The sequence below is a fragment of the Schistocerca serialis genome, chromosome 1 (assembly GCF_023864345.2).
Source record: "Schistocerca serialis cubense isolate TAMUIC-IGC-003099 chromosome 1, iqSchSeri2.2, whole genome shotgun sequence".
Lineage (NCBI taxonomy): Eukaryota > Metazoa > Arthropoda > Insecta > Orthoptera > Acrididae > Schistocerca > Schistocerca serialis.
The window spans coordinates 726,098,042-726,106,870 of NC_064638.1; the positions used below are offsets into that span (position 1 = coordinate 726,098,042).

The following is an 8,829-nucleotide window of genomic DNA, read 5'->3' on the forward strand; positions in this document are numbered from 1 at the left end:
AATTTATCGGAATAAATAAGATAGTGAAAAGAAAAAGATTGGTGGACTTTTCCTTCGTATTGTATGTTGTTATGATGTCCCGAATTTATAATGTGTGCGCCATTCATATTCAGTGCGGTGGCCACGTGTTGATAAAAGCCGTTAAATAAAAGACATAAAGAAAATGTGGTATTGCCAATGCGTAGTGAACAGTCTGAGTTCTGTAAATCACTGATAGTCAGATGTGCGTTTCCGTTGCGTATTATTCATACAGGAGGATAATTTGTAACTTAATTGTGAGTACGAGAGTGCATGTTACTCGATAAATAAGAATGAATCCACTCGCTTGGCAGACCACTCATCTTGCAGGCCTGACTGCTTGATGCCACAGTATGAGCAAGGCATGTGGGTGCCTCTCAGTGTATTGAAATTGAAATAAAAAGGAAGAAAAACACCTTTCACTAGGACAGCGCGCAAACCCCAAACGTGCTTTCCCAGTGAAAAAACTGTGGAATTTGATGTTCGAATTGTTGGAACATTCATCGCATTCACTAAATTAGGCACTATCTGATTTGCACCTGTTCTTTCTTTCGTGGCTGAAAAATGTTTTCAGTGGAATAAATGTCTTGTTGCAGCCGTAGATGGGTTCTTTTTTAAATTATTGAGGGTATTTCAATATCGTCTTCGCGACCGCAATGAAATGCGAGTTTTCGTCATCAAACGGGTTCATTTTATTGAAATATATCATCGTCTTTAAGGTTTAATCTTGTCTTATATGTATATTGTATAAAATCACTTGTCTTTTATCAATTGTGTATTGTATAAAATCACCATACGATAAAATAAATAAAATTGTCAGTGGTAGTATTTCACACCTGGTTTTCCGTTCGCGTCAAGAAACGTCTACTAGTACGCTTTGGGTTATTTCTTCGTTAAACACTGTTGAGTCTGATCTAATCTCATACTGCTTTGCATAACTATCCATTTTTGACGTTACGCACAAGGCGATGTGGTACTACCACTGTTGATTTGGATGCAAATAAATGATACAAATAAACAGTACCAGTACTTCATTGTGTTGTGTTCAACATAATTGTGTAGTTCAGCAAAGCATTGTGGGATTAGGTCAGAATTAACAGTGACAAACGAAAACATAACCCAAAAACGTGCAAGCAGACAGTCTTTCCTGATGCGAAAGACAAACCAAGCATGAAATACCACCACTGCTGTTGTAGTTAAATGAAACGAAACGCATTTGGCGACAAGAACTATCACTTTCTTATAGGTGCAAAGACATAATTAAAATAGATCAATAATTGTAAAGCAAATACGGAAAATTTGGTTACAAAAATGAAGAAATTTGTAAATTGTCCAGAATCACTTTTGGCTTATGGAACATAATTTCCGAGTAGGAAGGACCACGGTCCTGATGGGGAATAACTCCGAGAAATAAGGCCATTTTTAACATAAAACAAACAGTAGTTAATTTGTCAGGCCCAAGACTGATAATTTTGATACCGTGCAAAATGGACGAAGCTGCAGCTGGGCTATGAGAATGGACGGCTCGTCCTGCTATCCGGGTCAGCGCTCTGCCTTGGAACCTCTCCAGTTACTCCGCCTCCCCAACACGGACCACTGGCTCCACACGCAACGGAGAAAGTCCGGCACGGAATTTGAACAGCAGTCCAGGACGTATGCTGTTGTATCTGGGGGCGTAGCTCAGATGGTAGAGCGCTCGCTTAGCATGTGAGAGGTACCGGGATCGATACCCGGCGCCTCCAGCTCATATTTTTGTGAGCTCGTGCTCGTCACCATACACAACCTGCAGGTTATAAAGCTAGCGATCGGCAGCACCATTTAATACCTCGGACACCAATTATCTTTGTAGGAATTTTTAGTTTACTAATACAGTAAACTAAGGAAAAAATTCTTCTGAAAAAGTAATTACAGGTTTAGTGCCGGTTTCCTTTCACCACGCGAGGCGTGGCGGGGGCGAGCTGTATTTCCGCGACACACGGAGTGTGGTGCGGCTATTACGCGTACGCCCACAGTGGCTCAGCAACCTTAGGAATTTCAGTTCCGTATTTTATATAAGTATACAAATGGTTGTGTTTTATTTTATATATTACTTTTTTTGGAGAGGGGTGTATTTATTCGAAACATGTTTAGGATTACCAACAACAACCTGCTTTTATTCAATAAGTGAGGATACACACAAAATACACATTGGTATTTTTTTACAAAACTAAGCTATGTCTAATCTAATACCACTGCTGTGTCTAAACTAGGTTTTGTTTTATTAAATTATTAATGAATACAAAATAGTGTAAATATTTATGACAGTAAGTAGGATGTTTGGGCAAGTGTAATATCTTTATTCGTGTAAACTTTATTACAATTAAGTTATACAAATGTTGTGGGTCAATAATCATCAAAGGTTCGGAAGTCTGGGACAAGAAACAGTCTTGGTTCTTTTGGATAAAGTGGGCTATAAAATGACGCGGAGACCCTAACTTCTTCGTTCCAGCAGAGTTTACACTGCCGTCGTATGGTTTCCCCGTTTGAGTCTTTGGGACAGGTCTCTGGAAGCTGAACATTGTTGAGAGATTTTGCAGTTGTTATAGGTTTTGTGCCTCCGACCAATCCGTCGATTACAGATAGGCAAAAATTCAACAGATTCATTGGCTTGGCATTTCCTCTCTACTTGTCACACAGGGTGGCCCACTCAAATGCTTCAACGCAGGAATTTCTGGATCAACAACAGATATTGAAACACGACTTTCGCGGGTATAGATGTAAGGCAGGAGCCCATGAAAGTAAATACTGTGAGACATTCTAAAACGTAAGCAAACATTATTTTGAACAGAAACTTACGGTTTTTTAAATGAATACCTTGTATTGTTTCTTACACAATCAATATCGTGAAAAATCACAAAAAGAGTGGCGTTGGTGTCATAACAACACATCAATTACATCCCAAGAAATCGCAAAGCGAAGTTGACGCTTGAAGTAAACGGAACACGCCGCTATTGCACATCCCGAGTTTCAAGCGTGAACCCCACGTTGCCCGTAATCGTGATGTTATTGACGTAACACGATGCTGCTAACGCAGTACTTATTGTTATTTACTGGAAACAATAGAAATGTACAGTCACACACAATGAGAAATAGGGAAAGGGTTTCCTCGTTTGTGCTTTATTGAAATTTACTACAGTACTAGAATGGACATATTGATAACGAAACGTCTAATATCACATGGCAGAGTAAACAGAATTAATGGCGGACCAAGGATCTAACAGGGGTAAATTCTAGTTGTACGTAATTGTACATAACTTACATAATCGTACATTATAAGTATAGGACGTCTCACTGAACATTTTTTGATGATTACGTTATACTAGTAAATTTAACTGTTGCACATGGTGAAACGATTACACAGATGCACAATTGTATCTGCAAAACAAACATACATCTCGTCAGAAACACACAAAATGTACGCCGGCATGCAATCACATTTCCCACAGCAGAAAATCTACAACGTATGTTGTAAGAGATCGCCATTTACATGGCAACTCTGTGCACGCTCCAACATTGATCGACCCACTGCTGTGAGTGTTTCTGTCGTTACTGTGGCACATGCACGGTCCGGCACACAGTTTTAATCTGCCAGGAAGTTTAATATTTTCTTACTTTTTAAAATGTCTCATAGTATTTACTTTCGTAAGCTCCTACCTTACATTCATTACCACGATAGTAATTTTTGAATATCTGTTGTCGTTCCAGAGATATTTGCACTGAAACGTTTAAGTGGTTCAACCTGAATAGTAATTGCGAATTGATGAGCATTACTTGAAAAATATGTAATCCTAATGTCTCGTATCACCTGAGAGTTTTTCGGCACGTCGGATGATATGAAAGCAATTGGTCCTGTCGGTCTGCTCCTTTCACATACTTACTGTGTACAACAATAAGTTGCGGTTTCCTCGTGTCTACAACCCTCTTGTTCCATGTCTCCACTAAATCTCCCGTGGATTCCAAGATATACACAGGACATCTCCCTTATCTTGCCATTTTGCAATGCAGATTCCTTCCTTTGTATACACTAAGATTGATTGTCCCCTCTTTAACTTCCTTTTTCTCACTTCTCTGGGGGTTACCGTGCCTGTTTGGTTGGGGTGTACCAGTAAAGTAGGTTGTGGTACGCAAGAGCGACTGTGCCAAAGCTACAATACTGTAGTATCTGTCTGCTTACGGGCTATGACCACTATTTCCTTTCCCTGCTGTTAGACTGTCTACCACTTTTTCAGAGAGTCTCTTCCTCCCTGTTTCTTTGTCGTCAACGGGGGCCCGTAAATTAATAGCTCTTGCTCAAAACTAAGTTCTATCAGGACGTGTAATTTGAAACCATATTTATGTTTCTTATTTTTTATGTACTGCCTGATGGTAATCAGCCCCTCCATAGGAAGAGAGGTCTTTTCCCGTGGAATGTACGAGTACTTCCTCCGCCCTGTCATTAAAATATTGTAAAATTGGTCGAATTTTATGTATTTTATCAGAGCCGACGTCATTGATGGTATCACAAAAGTGTAAAGCTCTGAGCAGTAAAAAATACCTGTTACGTGACATTGCGATCCGAAAAAATTCTCTCTCATAGCGATAGCCAATTTTCTAATAGTCACTAATTCTACTGAGGCGAATGAAGCCCGTATGAAAAAAGATGGCCAGAAATACTTTTAGTTCTCCAATTTCGGTATCCTTTCATCGCATGATTCTGGGGCGTGGGCTCTCAGAGTCGCTAAAAAACAGCCGAAAAGAAACTATGGCGCCAACTGACTCTGGCTCCATTTTGAGAGCTTGCACCACAGTAAAGGTAGCGACTGCCTCTCTGATCGTTGGTTTTACCACTTCGAACGCTCAGCTGAAACGGGTATGACTTATACAATTTACTCGTGTGGCTCAGGTTTAGAAGTCTCTACTCAGTCATGCTCTGGCGTCTCTCCTGGTCCTAACATTCCTTCTGCCTGCTATTCAGAATCAGAATCAATTGAGGAGCCGTGCTCCATCTCGTCTCCATCTCGTCGACTGAAGGAGGGGAGATAGTTCTGTGTGTGTCGTCTACTGTGTCGACTCTATCTCCTTTAAATTTTTTAGCCGCCTGGTCTGGAAAAAAGCAACGGATAACTATCAAATTAAAAATATACTTCCATATTAATAAAGTAGAATTCTTATTTTCTTTTCACCTCGCTGTGTAATAGCTACCAAAAAGTAGCCAAAGTTTCATATTTTGCATTCATTTCCGGTCGAGCTGGTAGAATGAGAAGGTCTAGGTAAATCACAGGAAGAAATTTCATCCTCGCAATCAAGTGAAAAAAATGTTAATTGTCAGAGATGAAGTGGAGAACAAGGAATGCTGAAAACATTGCGTACATTCCTCGTCAGATAATCTCAGAATATTTCACTGAGAAAAAAAAAATTATTATTGAAAATGAAGTGAAAATTCTGCAATGAAATTATGATATGGAATATTAGATATTTATGGAAAGCTCGCAGTGACTAAGATAATAAAAGACAAAAAAAAACACGATGGGTACACATTTTAAATTATACTTATTATAGATTTACCTTCAACAGGAAATAATTTCCTCTCACGTCCAAGCCTGTTTTGAGACATGTTTAGAAAAATAAATTTTGTGTGTAATTACGCTGAAAATAATTTCATAGATAAAGAACTATAAACTGAAAACAAATGCACTTACCTGCAGAAGTTTCACCACAGAATGGTAGAAAGATAAACCAACAGCTAAATCGCAACCGACGTTCACTGCAGAGTGCCCGGGACGGGGGTACCGAACGTGTTAGAAGCTCCCTTGAATACGACTACGAACTGAAAGAGATGAGTCCCAATACCTTTTCATTGCCAGTCTTCTACACCGACGACCAAAGAAAGTGGACAGTTTAGTGAGATGAATGAATATTGTCTGGTCTCCTGCTCGGAGCAAACTTGTCGATTTGTCGCGACTTAGGTAACTTGGGTGCAAATTTCGCTGCCTGTTTGTTAAACAAATGGCTCATTTGGCCTATCGGGGCTGAGTGAGCACAGTAGGAGACCTTTCACTTTCCCCATCCTCAAACAAATCTGAGGTGGTTAGCGATAATTATGTTCGCGATCTTTACACAGTACTAAGCATTACTCCAGGAAGGTAGTTATTTAGTAACATACATTGGTTTACTACCACAAAAGGGATTCACGTTAACAATTTGTCCAGTTTACCAGTTTCTTCGCTTCATCCCCTCTGCAACGCGCTAAATGAAACCATTTCGTAAGATGCATGTTACGTCTGTCACTTGAACAGGTAAGTGGTTGTGGAGGAACGCTGTCAAGAAACGATTCTCCTTCCAAAGCGAGAGGAATACTTTGGGGAACATAATCCTTCCCTGTTTTCTTCAATTTTTAATGTTTGTGTCTGTAACTGTGAAGGCACAAATGAATTATACGTGGTCAGTAATAGAGAAATGCATACTTATTTTAAAAATTAATGGTCTCTCCTATCAATCTTCTCAAAAATGAGATCGACAGGAAGTGCAAAATGGCTAAGCAGGGATGGCTAGAGGACAATGTAAGGATGTAGCGGTTTATCTCACTAGGGGTAAGATAGATACTGCCTACAGGAAAATTAAAGAGAGCTTTGGAGAAAAGAGAACCACTTGTATGAATATCAGGAGCTCAGATGGAAACCCAGTTCTAAGCAAAGAAGGGAAAGCAGAAAGGCGGAAAGAGTGTATAGAGGGTCTATACAAGGGCGATGTACTTGAGGACAATATTATGGAAATGAAAGAGGATGTAGATGAAGATGAAATGGGAGATATGATACTGCGTGAAGACTTTGACAGAGCACTGGACGAAATTTTCAAGCATATAGAACATCAATGTAAGGGAATTTGTCATTGTGCATGTTATAATTCCATAAAAAAGTTCTTGTAGGTGTTTCCTTCAGTAACAAACTGAGAGATTCAGATGAGGTGATCTAATAGGCCAAGGAATAGGAGCACCTCTTACAATCCATTCTCCAGGCAGTGCAGCACTATAGTTTATGTGAACCTCCAAACAACATGGGGCGCCTGTGCAAACAACGTTTCTTCAGATACACAGAAGGTAGTGTCTAGTCACAGACCACCTCAATGTAAATGTGATTGAACATCACTCCATTTCCGGAGAGCGCCGACGATAATGTACCCCACTCCATTGTCGCGAGGGCCTCTACCCGATTTCATCAATATTTTTTCGACGCTGTTCGTTGCTTGGGCATTCGTACTACATAGGTCATTATTTTTGTCGAACATTCTGGCTGGTTTCATTATGGGGCCTGCTATGAATTTCTTTCTTATTTTATGAACATAATTTCTCGATTCTCATTATTTTGATATCTTCAGAAAATCCTGTCGTGTCAATTATCACACGGTCCGCCTCCGTAGCGTAGCGGTAGCGTTACCGCCTACTACGCAGGGGGCCCGGGTTCGATTCCCGGTAGGAGACTGGGTGTTGTGTGACTTTCATCATTACTGAGTCGCAAGTCGCCGATGTGGCGTCACCTGAAGAGGTCTTGCAATACGGCGCCCGAACTCCCCCGGATGGGGCCTCCCTGCCAACAATACCATACGATCATTCCTATTTCCAATGGTTACACTCATTTTTATTCGCAAGAGAAACCAGCAAGATTTTTCTTCGCCGAGTGATTGCAACTAATCTGAATTGAAATTCGTGTTTGTCCAGACAGCAAAGCGAAAAAGAGTGAGTTCACACTGCGTGGAGCAATACTTTCAGTAAGTTACGGTTAGCAGATAAAGCATCACAGAGGGCACTCAATGCCTGACATACCCCGAAAACGAACTCGGGCCGCACACTATTGCGGACGCGAAACAGGACACCTCACCATTAACGCTCCTTTCCCTGGATCTGAGTCTGTCTGAAATAATTCACTATGCTGCATCATTTTGCTGTAAATCTTTATGAACAAGTTTAAGCCTATATGTTGAGGCGAACTCGACAATTATTTGTAAAAAGAGTTCGAGTCACATACTAGCTTTTATTTGCAGTGTAAAACCACTAGCGGCCACTTCTATCACTTTTATCATTTTCTCGACTGATAAAATAATGACACGCATGGTTGACAGTTGAAAAAAAAACGACGTTTGCAACTTGTCAATATTTGCAAAATTTACGTTAGGTTATGCGTGTTCTTGCTAACTGAATATGGCCGGACCCCTTACAGCCACGTCACAACACGTCCTCAAACAAGTTAAAGTCTGTTGCCTCATGTGCGAGACACTAAATTACAAACGACATGTCAAAACAAAAGATGGATCGAGAGCGTAACACGTCAAAGTCTTCAGACTGAGTACACGGTTAATGTCTCTCAAGAAACACATGAACTACGTGATCAGATGCATCCAGACACTTGTTGGTGGACATTACTATCGGTTCTATCCTCCATTTAGTTTTATGACGGCCTGAACTCTCTGCTGCGGACATTTTTAGTGAGATGTCTGAATGTCAGTGGAGCAATGGCAGCTCATTATTCCTCAAAAGCCGAAACCAGATAAGGTAATGATCTTTGAAGCTAATCTGTAAAGAAGTCGACGTTCTCGGGACAGCGTACATTTCAGGATTGTTGTCCACAAACCATTGCCTCAAAAACGCTCCTTTATGACAGGGTGCATTGTATCTTGATACAATCATCGTCTCCGAAGTGATCCGTACAAGGTGCTGTAACATGTGTTCGTATCGTTCTCCATTTATTGTTTTCTTAAGCCCAATAAGGGAACCACATTCTAACCGCGAAAAAAAAAAAA

The 8,829-nt window shown here is 40.4% G+C and overlaps 1 non-coding gene across 1 annotated transcript; it reads left to right on the plus strand.

Moving 5' to 3' along the window:
- The first annotated feature begins 1,687 nt into the window (after positions 1-1,687).
- Trnaa-agc (transfer RNA alanine (anticodon AGC)) lies at positions 1,688-1,760 on the plus strand. Its single transcript has one exon. It is a non-coding gene; the product is annotated as a tRNA-Ala (tRNA).
- The last annotated feature ends 7,069 nt before the right edge of the window (positions 1,761-8,829 follow it).